The following is a 16551-nucleotide window of genomic DNA, read 5'->3' on the forward strand; positions in this document are numbered from 1 at the left end:
TGCTGAGGTGCACCATTTAGAGGATGAGTCTGTTGTTATTCCTCTTGCTATGACTAACCTTCTGTAGGATAATGTACATAAGCGAGAGGATGATATGGAAGAAAATGAGGAACTCCCAACCTCATATGCAAATTCTGAACCATCACTTCACAATGCACCTATTACTCATACTGAGAACACAGGTAATGCCCATGGTGCTACACTCATAGAAGGTGAGAATAGTTTTAATGTACTAAATTCTTTCACAAACCATGCTATCATAGAGCAATTGTTAGTGGAACCCTCTTTTGATTTATCTCCATCCCATGATAATTTGCTTGAAGTTCCTTATGATAAAGATGAATTGGTTGATGATGCCTCAGTTTTACATATTTTGGAACCAGTCACTTGTGCTGAAAATAAATATGTTATTCATATTGCTACTAAAACTGATGAGTTCAAACTGTTGTCTTCTTTACATACTTTGGGTTACATTGAATTTGATGTTTTGTGTAACCTAGATTGTTTGGAGGAGAGCCTATTTAAATATATTGATTTGCCTTGGTTTTCTAAACATACATATCATGTTATTGGCAAATATAACAACAAGGGACAATATATGATATATCGAGTATACATTCGCAGTAATATGAATTCTCCTTTTGTTGTACAAGATTATAATCGTTTAGAGGTCAGCCATAATCATACAAACATTTTCTCATGTTTCTCAAAGAAACAAGTTTACTTCCAAGAAGGGGAGAATTGTTGGTTGCTACCTATGTCTGCTAGATCATCTATTCCTACATTATCTTTGGATAGTTCTAATCTTTTGTAGGATAGTGTTGACATACATCGTGTGCATTTGGATCATGGAGTCTACAGGCTTGCTGAAACTTTTATGTGAGATGACATGCTACAAACTTGGAAACATGGTCATGTTCCTTCTCACAATTATTTTAGTTCCCTTTGTTTTCGCAACCCTGTTCTCCTTTATGTTGTGCAGGATTAGTTTCAAGCACAATCGACGCCGAGGACGGCTTTTCATCAAGAAGGGGAGGATGATGAGGACATGACACCCATGCATATGACCATGTTTGGCACATGGTATGGAGGGGTAGGAGGCTAGCAAGGGTGTCCAAGTCAAGAAGGAGGTCCAAGGCTAATTCGGTTCGAGTCCCCAAGGTGGAGGCCCAAAGCAACTCAAGTTCGAGTCTGCCTCGGCCTCCAGGACCAGTTTGCCTTAAATTGGTCACCCAGGATGCATCCGGACTCTGTTTTCGACGATCCACATATGGTTGGAAAGCTAATTTGATAAGGAAGCCAATCCAAGTGGTTTCACATCAAAAGATTTTTTTATCAATGGGAATCGTCGAAACAAGTCAGCGTCCAGAATCTACCAGGGTACTACGACACCATCTTTTGGTCCGTTGGACCGTGTATCGTGTTTGGGCCCATTAGGGGGCACGTCCAGGGGGTGACGCCCAAGACTCTATAAATAGTAGCCGTCGCTCTCCTTAGGGTTTGGGTTTTGTTTAGTTCTTGATTTCCTCATGAAACAAACGTCGTTTTGCTGCAACTATCGCCGCCAAGGCCGCTTGCTGTGAACCAGGGCCCCAGTTCTTGATCTTGTTCACCTGTGGTGATTAGTCCTTTCGAATTAAGACTTGAACTCCTTCTCGTTATTATAAGCCTCATATTTATTTGTAATTTCAGATTGCATTCATCTCGTCCTTGCTTGTGTTCTCGATTCGCTTGTAGGAAAGCCTTCTCAGCGAGGTCAATCACGTTCGTATGGTTGATAACCAACGGAGCAGTGGTGTAATGGTTGTGGGGGTCCAAATCAGTCTTGGTTCGAAGCCAAGATCGTGAACGTCGAGTCTCCACCAATCGACGCTATCATACCTATTAGAAGATTGGGCCTAGTCTACATCAGGCCAGGGTGGGGGTGGGGTGCATGCTTTGCTATCTGGATAGCAATATAATTTGTACATGCTTCCTACTTAAATTTGTTTCTCTAATTTCAGCGTCTGGTTCGAAGAAGCCATAGAGGAGGCTCCACTAGCAGGACAAAAGGCAGCACTAATATCAGTCCTAGAGGAAGGCAGTCCAAGAGAGTGAAGTCAACACGACCTAGAGAGTTGACTCATGGATCTGAAAAGAACAAGCAAAACCGTGCAAAAACGAAGTGCCACCAAGCTACAGGATCTCGCTCCTATGTTGTACAGCTGCAATCATTTGTAAGTGATGGTTGTGTTTTATTGTTACTTTAGCCTTTATATAAACAGAAACTCATGTGCACTGTTAATAGAAGTAATAGCGGCAGGAGCCTAAGGCCCCCTATGGAACGCAGGATCAGAAAAACGTAGGAACAGGAAAAATAGAGGAATATGATTGGAATGCATGTGAAAATAGAGGAATGAAAAATAGAGGATTTTTGTCAGAAGGGGTGTTTGGTTTTGTATAGGAAAAACATAGGAAACCAATACAATGAGGTTTCACTGGATGTTTTTTCCTTTGTTTTTCCTATGAAAGTTGAAGGATAGGAAACTTTCCTATGGTTTTCCTTCCCCCATTTCTTCCTGTGAACCCAAGGCCTCTACGGTGCTGACTCCATAGGATTACTGATTCCCACATTTTTTCTTTGGAAATCCTATGAACCTAAAGAGGCCCTAAATATGGCATCATCATTTAATTTTGAAGTTGCAATACATGTGCATTGTGCTTTATGTAATCCATATCTGTAACCTATTGTTTACTACTTGAATTTTATAGTATGTAATCCATATTAGTATATGTGTGTTGTTCTTATGTAATCCATATTAATATGAAACCTATGTTACTTGTTATGAACTAATCTCTTGAGTTTTTAATTAAAGTCCTCTTCCACTAGTTGTAACCTAATGTTTACTGCTTGAATTTCACAACAAGCTATGGAAACTATGCGAGTAGAACATGTTGCTGATGGGCACCAACCAATGACAAGTTCTGATGTTATTCCCATGGTCCATTGCCTTTCCCATGGCTAGGTCCACTCCCAGGTCAGCAACAACACCTTTTTTTGAAGAATGATATTATCCCGACATGCTCCGCCAGAATAGAGACATCGATGGAGAGAATACTTCAGGAACAACTTGTTGCTAAATAGGAAAGTTCTGCTAACCTCGTCGAACAAGTAGATGAACTGAAGAGGAAGAAAAAAAGACTGAAAGGGAGTTTGAGGAGTTCAAGATACAGCAACAGGAGGAGTACAATAGGCTACGTGAGGATATCATGTGCTTCAGCTCTTCTTCTGGTGACTCTCAGTCATCAACTTTGTTGGCTTGATGTAGTGAACATTTATGGTTTGATGTGGTGAAACTGTCAGTGGGTTGCTGCTGATGTGTAAACAGTGATTTGTTGTATTTGATTGTCATGCTGAATAATTATATAGACATCGTCGAATAATTATGTAGTCAATCTGTGCAGCAGTGATGATCTTGAATTACTTTTCTAATGAATTGATTGTTGGGCACGTGGTAGAACCTGGGCAGGCCACGTGATCAAATAAAAATAGTGACACGTGGATGAACCAGTGCATGACACATGAAATGGCCATGGCACGACACGTGGGCTAATAAAAAATCCAACACGTGGAAGGAAGCCATCAAGCCACGTGGTCGAATCAAAAATAAAATGTGGACGGATAGCACCATGACATGTGGTTGAATAAGAAACGGCCACATGGACCAATAAAAATACAACACATGGTCCAATGAAGAAATGACACATGACCTAACCGCAACACGACATGTGTGCCAATAGAAAACTGGACATGTGGAACAATAGGGGTCCGACACGTGGTCCATTAAGAACCTAAAACGTGTAAGAACTAGGGATAGCCATGTTGTCCAATAACAAGGTGACACATACCCGAACTATCTCTAATGCAACCAGGATATAGATGGTACACGTAAAAAGCATCTCCAACGGAAGCAACCGATAGCATGGATGCCCCCTTGCCATGCATGCCAAAACAGTTCTATGACGGTTAGTTTCCGTCATAGATCTATCCACATCTATGACGAATTTCTAGAATCGTCATAGAAGTTAAGGAATGACGCGACTTCTATGACGAACCGATTTCCATCATAAACTCATTATAAAACTAAAATTATAACGAATTTGACTCCTTCAGTGATGAAGTAGTGCACCCACAACTGGAATACTAACCTTATCTCGCAGATTTTTTATAATAACTAGGTAGCGTGCCCGTGCGTTGCTACAGGATAACTGACAATTTATACTAAAAACACACGGATCGCACGATAAGATAACAATACTGTAAAAATTAAATACCAAGTGACATTTAATCCAAAAAGTAAAGTTTATGAATTTAACACAGTCACGGAGCGTGTGGCGTCGTAGGCTCACAAACTCTACTTTATAGACCTTTCCGTGATGCGGCTACGATAATTTGACAGGCACTAATATTTACATATATACTCACCGTACTGCTTCACTACCACTTATGTTCCGCCTCATCGTGGAGGTGACGAAGCAAGGTCACCACCACTTATGTTCCTTAGTTATAGTAGTAACTACTAAGCTAGTAGAATCACAGTTAGGGATGCCAGCTTTCTTTGAATGAATGAATTATTGAGCTAAATCATAGACAGTTAGGGATGCCAGTCTTAACAGTTCCCTATGGTGTCCACAGCCCCAACAGTCAAGCGTGTGTCCATGCATCCGGCAGGCATGGCCATGGAGGTCTCACTACAAACAAGGCGCATGGAGAAGCCTCAATAATTACACAGCGAAGTACATAGTGCCGAATAGAGCAGGAAGTTGATCTCTGTCGTTCTAGCACCAAATAGAGACTTGCAGGGCAACAGCATCCATCCACAAAAGAGTGGGAAGTCTTCCTCAACTATTTCCAGAACCATGGTGCTAGCAAGAGGGCAATGGAAACGCCTCCTGAATCACCGTCAGCACCGGCTGTGGCTTAGCAGGCGGCGTGTCACCGACAAGGACCCCTAGAGGTGGAGTCTACAAAACGAAACACAGAACAAAAAGCCATGTACTGACAGAACTCATGTCCGAGAGGTAGAAAATCGGCACGAGAGCAGGCATGTTACACCATCAAGCAAGATCGAGGAGCGTCTATCTTCTGCTCCAGACGTAGGCAAAAGATCGCCTCTATCACCAACAGCTGCGGAGAGCATACCGTCAGGGCCATTCTGAGCAATGCACGGGGGAGACTCGTGCTGGCCATATGCAGTCACAACCGAATTGAAACTATCTTGGTGACGTCAGCTGGCAACGGTGAAGCAGTTGTGGTTGTCCTGAGCAGCTGTTGAACCGGTTTCCCTATGATCTGACGTGCAACATCTCCCAAACAGATCATCTCAGCCTCATCAGTACCATCAAGAGCAATGAAACAGATCTTATACCTGCACAAGGAAAATAGCACTGAACATATTAGTTACTTGGAGACTGTAAAATACCATCGACCAGAAAAGGACATGCACATACTTGAATCTGAAGGAAGTTGATGAGCAGGCATTGCATTTGTAGCTAGTGCCATCCGGAGAGCACGATCTACTGCATCTAGTGCAAGACGCAAACCACCAAGACAACATGTTTGGCACCAAACGACCAATGGTAACGGTGCAGTGATATCCAACTTCCTGGCACACGAAAGCAGGGAATTGCCAAGCAAAACAATGAGAGCCAACCACAACGCAGCTATGAAACAGTGACACAAGCGTGCATTTTTCTTACCGCAAGGTCATACGGATCCATGCCATTTAACTCTGCTGCCAGGGTCTTGATCTCAAGCTGGATAGGCACACGACGCGGGCTATCTACCTGCAGAGAGAGGCACAGCAACTCACCTCACACCAACACGCTGGTCCTGGAGCCTGACAAATAAAATTTAGTTAGCAACACCAGCCTGACTTTGTCACTGTAGAGTACCAGTTACCAGATACACAACGGACAGATATTAGAGCCGACCACAGAACTAATTGGTAAGGAGATTACCTGCCATACAAGTGTCTAGCAGGTGGGATCTAAGGATTGAAGTACCACCTGGCAGCCGCATTGCCGCTAAGATAGCAATTGTCTACGCAGCACATGCAAGGCAGGCATATCGATGAGCATCTACATCTAAACCAAAACGAACGAATGCAACATACCGTGGTACTTTTTTATTAATCCACCAACAAACAACATAGCGAACGGCCTTCCGTCGGTCTGAGTGAGTGCCTGGTCAACAACAAACGCAGAATCACACTCTCCCCACAGGCGCACCTTGACCTCCGAGTAGCTGCATTCATTTAGGAAATTATCATAACACCAACCGCAAACTGATTCGCAGCACTAAGTCGAGCTAAGAAAGCATCAAAACACTGTACAGTGCTTTTGGTCCCTAAGAATAATGTGCCTGGTGAGTGTAGGCCGAGGCTTGTTAGGTAGATGCACCGTGTAAGTGTCCGACACCTTCAGTCAGTAGGCCAATAACATCTACAGCCACGATCATCTAAGCCAGGGTTACTATAAATCAAAGGAACAGGCACTAAGCATTAAAGGGACTCACCAACAAAATCAGCGGTGTCACCAGCACGCGACCTCAGATCATCGATTGGTGTCAATATGTACGCATACAACGGAAAGCCAGGCACGTCTTTCTCTGACAGCAGACACCTGCGTGCGAAATGTGATGAACTGTGAAGCGACAGGCCTGAAGCCGCGCTTCGCATTAGAAACTCTGAAATGGCTAATCACATAGATGCCATTTTCTTGTACAAGCAGGCTCTTAGTCTCCACCTCACCAGACGGGAATTCAGTGTACATATTGTTTCCCTACAGAAAAAAATGAAACCACTAATCACGCAAAGACACATACTCGGACCTGTTGCAGCACAATCATGCAGCGGGCAAGGAATACAACAGCAAACTAACAGAACATGCATACAGAACCATGTACCAAGAATATTCTCACCTTCTCATCGACCAACGTAAGATCAACATGCTGTATGGGCCCATCATCAGTTCCACCGCGATACTCCCACTTGCGGGAGACCCGAACAAGGATGACGGCATGCATGTTGCCAACCATTAGGCTGGGAAGCAGATCGAATGCCATCGCAGCCACCTACCTAGCCCTGCAACCACCAAAAAGCATAGCAAAACATATAAGTGACGAAACCGGGCACACTGGTGAGCTAAAAACATGGCACAAATTGCTACAACAATAAAAGTAAAATGCAGCACCCACCTACTAAAAAAAGCAACACACTTATCACAGCAGCGGTCTCGCATGGCGCTTTCTCTAATGATCTCAGCAAAATCTATCTCTTTCAACAGGCGCCAAAAGACAAGCAAAACACCATAGACCATGGCTGAATTTATTTGTGTACCAAGCACAAACAAGCAGTTCATGCCGGGTCACCTGCCGATGACATAGCCAAGAAGATTTCACTATAGACAATATTCTGCGTCTCGTCCGTGCTGTTACCATCTGCATCCTCTATTAATATCTTGAGACCTCGTTTCGGCGACATACAATTGACCATGGCTAAACACGGGTCTTTTTAGGTATACACCAACACTGGTCAGGGTCTGTCCCTGGCTCTTATTGATTGCCATTGCATAACATACCTTAACTAGGAACTGGCGTCTCTCTAGAACAAAGGGTAGCTTCATATTCTTAAGTGTGAGGCAAATTCTTGGAATCAGAACAATACTGCCTATGTGTGTGCCAGTCATTATCTGTGCCTCTAACAACATGCCTCCTATCTGAGTTACCACTAAACGTGTCCCGTTGCATAGACCAGTAGTTTGATCGAGATTCCTAAGCAACATTATTGGGACACCTTTCTTTAGAATAAGTCGATGCTGAGGAAAATTATTGTCGTTTATGGAATTCGAAAACTCAACAGGATATAACAAATCATACGAAGAATGTGCTACCGGGCACTTTGAAATCCTATCGCAACTTAGATACTCCTTTTCATCACCAGGCACTAACTCCGTGACGTAAGTGTTAATAGTGGCAGCATCATCATTTTTAGGTGTCAAAATGGCCCGTGCAGCGAAGGTAGTGTCAAAATATCATTTGTTTTGTATTGTTTATCAGTAAAATAATGAATGTGTAACCAGGTAGCTCTTCTCTAAAGACAAAACTAACTGAACGTATTATTTAATAAACTTTTGTGTTAATCAAATTAACTGTCATCCTACCTATTTCAGAGATATGACCAACAAAAAAAAATAGGGACAGAAACAGAGTCGCTTGTTAAAGTGCAACTACTATTTCAGTGTTTTGCAACACATTGCTACACACTTGAGAAACTGCTAGTAGATATGAGTATAGTTCATGGTGCCAGGTTAGGTAATAGAAGCCTTTCTGAAATAATTGGGTAGGCACTGCACACAGAACAAGAGCTAGTGTGTGGGCATTGATGCTACTATTGTCACTGTACATAAATCTACACAAACTGCAGCTATATATAGAACCCGTCAAACCACAAATGGAAAGGAAATGGTAGCAAGCATAAGGAGTCAAACCAAATTTGAAGTTTCAACGTTTCAAAAAACTCACAATATTCAGTCCCAAAAGAATATCACTGGAAATAAATGATAAATTGGGCAATGCAAATTTCACATTCATTCCACCATAGAAAATATGTGTCAGAAGTAGAGTGCTTAAGAAAAAAAAAACATAGATCCAATTTATCCAGCTAGTGATAGAAAAGATAGATTTGCAAGAAAATACACTCTTTCTTTCGTCATTTTGATTTATCTGCCAATAGCGATGAAATAAATACACTGCACTTCTCACCCTTTTCACAGCACCAAATTGTTCATCCATGGAGAAATCAACTACACCCCAAGTGGACGGATTTAGGAGCTACGGGGAGGGAGGGAGAGAGAACGGACCTGGATCTAGATCGCACAGCAGGGATGGAGAGCTGCCGCGGCGGGCATGGCGTCCGCGATGGCGAGGATGGAGGCCGCCGCGCTCCGAGCCCACACCACGCTCCCTGTCCCGCGCGCCGCCGGGTGTGGTCGTGCGCCCTCCCGCGCGCCGCCAGGGTGTGGTCGTGCGCCGTCGTTCTCCTTCTCACGGATGATTGAAACCCTATCTCCTGTGCCTTCACATCGGTGGGGGTTGGATCTGAGGCGGAGGCGCTCCATCGCCTGGTGGCCTGGTGGCCGGCAGCCTAGCGTCGCCCTCGCTTGGGTGGCCGGCGGCGGCCTAGAAGACGCCCTTGCCCCACCTGGTGGCCGACGCCCTCGTCCTGGTGGCTTGCCTCGCTCGCATCGAGGTGGGTTGGGGATGGATCCATCGCAGGGGAGGTGGGGGGTGCGGTGATTGTGGCTTTCCTTTTTTAAGCGACTTGCGCGTGGACGGGAGGCGGGGATCGCAAGTGGGCAGACGGACGAACCAAAACAAATGTCGCACCAAAAAATGTCCACGATTTATTCTTTTTAGTTGCAGGAGATAGGATGAAGCATCTGCCATATGTAGTGTAGTCACGGTTCCTTCGGACGACAATGATGCAGTTAAATGGAAACCTGCACCCAGAGGTAACTGTTGTGCAAAGGAAGCTTTCAAGCTTCTTAGCTCACAAGTGCAGGTACAACTCCCTGTTCAGGGATCGAGGAGTGTTAGCACTCAATCGATGGACATTTTGAGGAGGGTGTGGGCTCACAAACTTTTATCTCCAAACATGAAGGCTTTTGCCTGGAGATTGATTCGAAGAGCTATTGCTATAGGGGTCCGAGCTGGAAGTCTGTCCACCAAGATAAGCAAATACTGTGAAACCTGCAAAATGCTTGAAAATGACTCTCACTTGTTCTTTCACTGCAGCTTTGCAAGGGCGGTTTGGTTCTCTTCCAAAACCCCGTTGCACACCTGTTTGCTTCCGTTTGAACAGGATGGAGTTCAGGATACTCTATCTATCATCATTAACAGGGACACTTCTGACGTAGACTTACAGAGGACAATTCTCACTATCTTGTACATCTGGAGAGCCAGAAATGACGTTCGCTTCAAGAGGAAAAAATGGTCTGTTTTTCAGGTTCATCATGCAATCGAGGCAGACATTGAAGTTGCATCTGTTTGTGCTAGGGCAGATAACTCCACTGCTAATTCTAGGAGCGCTCAATGTGTCTCCCAAACAAATATTATGCAAGAAAACAATTCTACTGCTGCAGGTACGCACATTGATGGAGGGAACGCTCAGGCCCATATTCAACAGCAAAATTTCAGGCTGGGCTTGCCCAGCGATCAAACTTTTTGCAGGTTTCCGATGCTTCTACCGGGTGCAAGGTGTTACACAGATGCCTCTACTGCTCCGGATATGCCGAACCCCAGTCCAAGGAGAGCAGGCCTAGGAATTTTTATCCTGGATCCAAGGCGCAATTTCAAGTTCTACATCAAAGTGCAAATCTGCAACATCACTTCTGTCATCATGGCGGAGGGGGCTGCCCTCGCTTTTGCAGCTACAGCTTCCTCTTCACTTCAGATCGGTGACATTTCATTCCTCACCGACAGCCAGCTTCTGGACAGTTTTTTCAATGGCACAGATCTCAGCTCTCCACCACATTGGGAAGCCAAGCCATTCACCCAGAGTTTTCTAAACTCTGTGATCAACAAAAGAGTTCAAGTGCTCAAGGTTCAAAGAAGCATGAATGTCACGGCTCATTCTTTAGCCAATCAAGCCTTTAGACACTCTGGGGCTCAATGTAGTTCGCCAAATGTAACTTGTACCAATGCCAATCATGAAAGCTTCCCCCTTCGCATGGCACTGCTGTGTGTACCTTGGGAGCCTTTCTCCTTCATTGCAGCCACCTGCTGCTAATAATAAAAGTTGCTTTTTGTCAACAAAAAAAAAACTGGCCTTCCTGTTGCGGTGCACCTGCAGCTTGAGCATTGGCATCACAGAATCCTAGTTGGTGAGTTCGGCTTTCTTTATGGTGCGCTCACATATTTTTATGGGACGTTATACATGAACGGAGAGAGTCCCGATGCCTGAACTAGTTGCATGCAGATACATCTTTGTATGAATGTCCTGGACTATAATCCAATCGATTGTTAGCCCGTTGTTGACAGCAAAATATGACCGGCGAGACAAATTTGTACCCGAGGAAACAAATTCGGATCAAATTAGGTTTATATATATATATATATATATATATATATATATATATATATATATATATATATATATATATATATATATATATATATATATATATATATATATATATATATATATATATATATATATATATACTACCCCGCTGGCTACAAAATAACTTATTCGGTAGCCACTTTGAGTTACGATAATTACTATGTTAATTTACGATATTATAGTAACTCTTTACTAAATGGTTTAATATAATGTTATGGTAAATATCCCCATGTGCTATAGTAACCCGACTATCGTAAATATATATTGACATTATCGTAAATTAGTATATAAAATTATCGTAAATGGAGGTGGCTACAGAATAACTTATTTTATAGTTGGCTACTGAATATATATATATATATATATATATATATATATATATAACCAAGCAAAATTTCTGCCACAAAATCTTTTGTCCAACTAAGACATCATCGACTCGGTTACCGTTTACGTATTTCTGCCATAAAAATTCCACTAACCACTCGTCCAAGTGAGTTTCAGTGTCAGTTAACCACACGTTCATCCAACCATGGAAACGCCAGCGTCACCCACGACAACACTTTTCTTTTCTGTTTTCATTGTCAGTTCCGTCCTTGTTCTTTTTCTTTCTCCTATTTTTTCTATATATAAACATCAAAAGTAAAAAATAAATATAATATTATAGCTCTTTGAACTCTAAAATTTTCTATAAATAAAAATACAACAATAAATATAATATTATTGCTTTTTGAACTCTAGATTCTTTCCTACAAATAAATACTCCCATCAATAAATTGTTGGCGTAGCTTTGATTAGGAATAAAATTAATTTATAGTTAAGCTAGCGCCCGGACTGTCTGTCCCTAGGCCCGCGTCCGGACATAGCTTCGGCGCCTCATACCTGCATCGCATCCCACACGCTCCGTCACATTCCCAACCAGTGCCAGAATCCGGAACCGCGGCCCGCACCCATCCCGTGTCCGCACGGCAGAACCATGCCCTGCGCCCACCTACCCTGCTTGTGGATGCACGTTGTGGAAGCGTCTGCAGGCCTCAGGCGCCGGCACATGAACCATGACTTTTGAAACATGCAAATAAAATATCTACAACATACGCCTGAAAAACATATTAAACACTTGAAACATGCGAGTATAGCCATTGCAACATGTGCAACACCAGATCAACTTTTGAAACATCTAGATGAAATATTTGAAACAAACGTCTGAAACACCTGAAACACTTGAAACATATGCTTGCAACATGCATATATTACCATTGCAACATATGCAACGTCCCAGATCAACTTTTGCAACATTCAGATGAAACACTTGAAACATAAGTTGAAAATGCCTGAAAGACTTCAAACACGGCATCGCCGGTAGCCATGGCCTACCTAGTTGGGGACTGCGGTAACCAACAAGCTCAGGTCCAAAGGGAAACGTCGAGGACAAATAACCCAGCGTGAAGCAGGCCTCCCCTTCCTTCCGTGGGAGATGAAGTCCGGACCGGTGGCGACCTCCTCTTGGTGGCGCCGGGGTGGTGGTGGCGTGGTGCCCGCCATGGCCGCAACGGGCGAGGTGGACAGGGGCGCGCCGGTGGATAGGGTCAACGTGCGGGATGGTGGCACGGCCGGCGATGGGGTGCGGTGCGGGAAGGGGAAGGGCATTGCGTGCGCGAGGGGCGGGCGCGCGGTGGGGAAAGTGGGCGGTGCGGCAGCGGATGCGCAGTGATGCTCTGATAGCTAGATGCGAGTGCGATGGGGATGAGCACACCTATTGGGCTGTCCGCTGCGCACGCCCATGAAGAAAGCGTCCGGATGAGGGCGGACGCCCGTGTCCAAGTATTAGCGAAAATTTATTCTTATTATTAGAACCTGGTCCACGATGGTCCAACTAACAATAAAACTGTGAATTGAAATGTTGAGCAGTTTATTATCGATCTAATCTAGATAAATGTATCTACAAGTTATATGCATATACCAGTGCGATTAGACAAGGGCTACCATATGAAAATTGAGGTATCCATTATAATCATGAATGGACAGACTAATCCATGACAGATACGAACTAAGTCCTCATCACCGACTATAATCATATAATAAAATTACATATTTTTGCATATCCTTAGAGAAGATCAAGGAACTCAATATTTAACAACATCAATACGTGGGTATTATGAAAAATAAAGTTATGATATATTTATGAATAAATATTTTTGTACCTTACAATATAGGAAAAAACTGTCAAAATTATATTTAGTTTGATAAAACCTTAATAGGATATTGTCATATTAGTACCATCAATATTAATTTATATTGTGGATGTCATGGTCACCATAAAATAAATTATAGATTTTAAATTTTATAGAATGATATATAATATAAAAGATAAATAGATATGTAACGTTTCGGTCTCGCTTCATATTAACATTGACAACTTTTTTCTCCGCACGGACAATTTTGCTAGTATAATAATAATTTTGGGCGAGCCATGGAAAAACTGGCCCAAACCGATTTAGGTGGGGCCTCTATAATGTGTCTGTTAAAAACGGCCCAAACGCACATGTGGATGTGGCAACTTCCCTGGTTCTGGTTTGTTGACGCGGATCGCATGGATTTGTTGGCTGCTTCTGGACAGTGTGTCGCCTTTTCAAGCTGGTGTGTTTTTTTACTCAGTATATTACTACTTATTTGTTTCTGAGCAATATGGTTACGGGCTAAAGAATCGATGTATTCATGTAAAGGTAGTATAGTCGGATAACAAACTTATTCATTAGCAGTATCATGACATAGCTATTCAACGTGTTTACTCAGCAAACTCATGTCAAAGACGTTATGCATTAGCCGCGTAAGCGTAAGGTCTGCAATTAGAGCATCTCTGAGAAGAGTTCCCTAAATCCTTTCTTAGGATGCATTTGGATGCGAGAACCAGCTGTGATGGGATGGGATGGCTCCAGGTTCAGGGTTGTTTGGTTGGGAGTCCAACGAGGGCAAGGACGTCCCAGCTCCGAATAATCCGTGCGGGGCAACCCTGTCCTAAAAAATTTTATAGACGAGGTTCGCCCCGGGTTGGACAAGCTCGCAACGAAGAAGAGAAGGTGGGCGACGGGCATAGGAGAGGAAGAAGAGGAGACACACCGAGCGTGGCCACGTGGGAGAGCTTCGCCATCATCGCCGAACATGCGAGTTGCGCGTGCCGCCGCCGCGAGGGCGAACTCTGGCCTCGCCGCCGGGTGGACAACTTGCGACCTCGCCAGTCTGTAGGCGAGCTCCGACAACGACGTCGAGTGGACGAGCTGCAGCCCTCCGACGCGCGGCGTGAGCTCTGGGGCTAGCCCTGCCTTCGCCGCGAGAGGAGGCTCGGGGCACCGCGTGGAGGAAGCCTAGGGCGGCGTGCGTTCGCGCTGTGGTGGAGGAGGCGCAGGGCAGCCCTGCTGCGAGTCGCGGGCGGGCGACCTCTGCCCCATCCCTGGTGCGAGTCGCCGGCGAGGGAGCCGGCCCTGCTGCGCGGTTGCGCGAAGTCGCGGGTTGCGTGGAAGAAGCTCACGACCAAAAGGATAAGGAGAGAAAAAAAGAAAAATAAAAAATAAAAAAATGACAAATTGATCGTGCCTATCATTCACTTATCCCATTTTTAATGTCTCCAAACCAGAGAGAAAACGGGTTGATCCCATCTCTACTCAACCAAATAGAAAATAGAGTTATCCCGTCCCACGAATCAGAGACGGGACCATCCCACTCCACCTTGACTGCAACCAAACGCTACCCTAATCCTTGATTTTTATCAAGATGAGAAAAAATTCCTCTCCGACAACTCATAATCCATCCTCTTAATCTTTTAGAACATAAGAAAAGTTACTCTGTTCCGCATAAAGTTACGCGCTTCTGGGCCGCTCGTATCTTCTCTCCGCATACGTGTTTGTCGGCCAATCTAAAGGTGAAATGGCATGGAAAGAATAAAGAGTAGAAAATGGTTCTTTTGTAAATATACAAGAGAGAAAAAAATATATAAAAGTGGTTATGATATTTTAGAATTAGTATATGATTTCTGATGTAAAATTGTCTTCTATATTTTTAGAGTGCATTATTAGAAACTCTTGGAGATGGCTTTCTTTATTTCTTTCGATACTTTTTTTAGGAGTTGTAAAGCTTTATATTTTTATGAAGAAAATATTGGGTAGGAGATGCTCTTAGATAAAAGCACTGGCAGAAAAGCATCTTGCAACGAGGATAGTCCTCACGTGGTTCTAGGATCATTTCTATGGGAATAAATAAGCATGCCACGTATACAAAATTCAAACGTGCCAGTCGAGAACAATAAATAGAGGGAGAAGAAAAATCGATGAAACGGTTTCTCCTTCAGGAAGCGGAGTCGACCCCCCGGCTTCCTGGAGAAATGATGGTTTTTTTTTCGTTGGAGAGGCGGGTGTTCCCCCGTTCGTTTGGTCTGGGCTTATAAGCCGTATTTTTTTAAATCAATAAATAATATTTTTCTCTTACGTTAAATAAATCAACAGTACTTTTAGCTATAATTATCAGTCAAAAAAAACCCAAACAAATAGGGTGGTTGTTTCTTTACAGCTTTCTTGGGGCTCACGATCGATGCTTGCCATAGAGTGCTGCGTTCGTTGCTCCCATGAATAGAGACAAAATTATTATGAGCCCACTGCAGTATTGCGTTGTATGGCATAGTTTCTTTCTAATTTGGCATGTACGGAAACTAGAAGGTCGTTTCTGGGTTAGGATTGCCCTAAATTATCTGGGAGAAGCATTGTAAATAGTCGGCCTGTTCGCTGGTTGGTTTCTGGGCTGGTTTGGGCTGGCTGATGCTGGTTTATTGTGAGAGGAAAACACTGTTGGCTGACTGGTTTGGGCTGGTTGAAACCAACAAGCGAACAGGCCGAGTGGCAATTTTCCTTCCAGTGAATCAGTAGCAAATACGATTTGTGACACCTAAAACAGTATGTCAGCATTAAGTGGACAGAAATTTTATAGCAATTTCTGCTCGTCTTTCAACCCAACACAATGGATCTTTTTCCACACACTTTACAGACTTACTTTCTAAAAACATGCATGTTAACAAGAATAACACAGCATGCAAGTCTGACAATAACCAACATTTAATGGGCTCGGTATATTGCTAAGGTGATCACAAAATGAGCACCATAGGTACAGCGGGCATTAGCTAGATAATTGTTTTTAGATAATGGAACAAAGTTCTCACCTTTACATCTCCGAGATGATGTATACAGCAATGCACTAGCTAGATCATGAGCAAATACAGATACGAGGGTACATGATACAGAGACAGCTGTCCCAACAAACTTGCACAGAAGCCCCTATAGAAAATACAAGTCACAAGAAGGTCCCTGGCCACCGTGCACTTCGATCTCGTTGGCGAACTCCACCTCCG

At 43.6% G+C, this 16551-nt stretch overlaps 1 long non-coding RNA gene across 4 annotated transcripts; it reads right to left on the reverse strand.

The window, feature by feature from the left end:
* Positions 1-4579: 4579 nt before the first annotated feature.
* LOC136541809 (uncharacterized) lies at positions 4580-9381 on the reverse strand. 4 transcript variants are annotated; one of them, XR_010780487.1, is made up of 9 exons: positions 8902-9381; positions 6962-7124; positions 6557-6822; positions 6404-6483; positions 6156-6286; positions 6001-6082; positions 5740-5879; positions 5491-5645; positions 4580-5408 (listed from the first exon to the last, which is right to left on the reverse strand). It is a non-coding gene; the product is annotated as an uncharacterized lncRNA (long non-coding RNA). The 4 variants fall into 4 exon arrangements; XR_010780485.1 differs by having other exon boundaries at positions 6001-6286; positions 6404-6499; XR_010780484.1 differs by having other exon boundaries at positions 6001-6286; positions 8902-9379.
* Positions 9382-16551: the final 7170 nt, after the last annotated feature.

This window comes from Miscanthus floridulus, chromosome 3 (genome assembly GCF_019320115.1).
Source record: "Miscanthus floridulus cultivar M001 chromosome 3, ASM1932011v1, whole genome shotgun sequence".
Taxonomy (NCBI): domain Eukaryota; kingdom Viridiplantae; phylum Streptophyta; class Magnoliopsida; order Poales; family Poaceae; genus Miscanthus; species Miscanthus floridulus.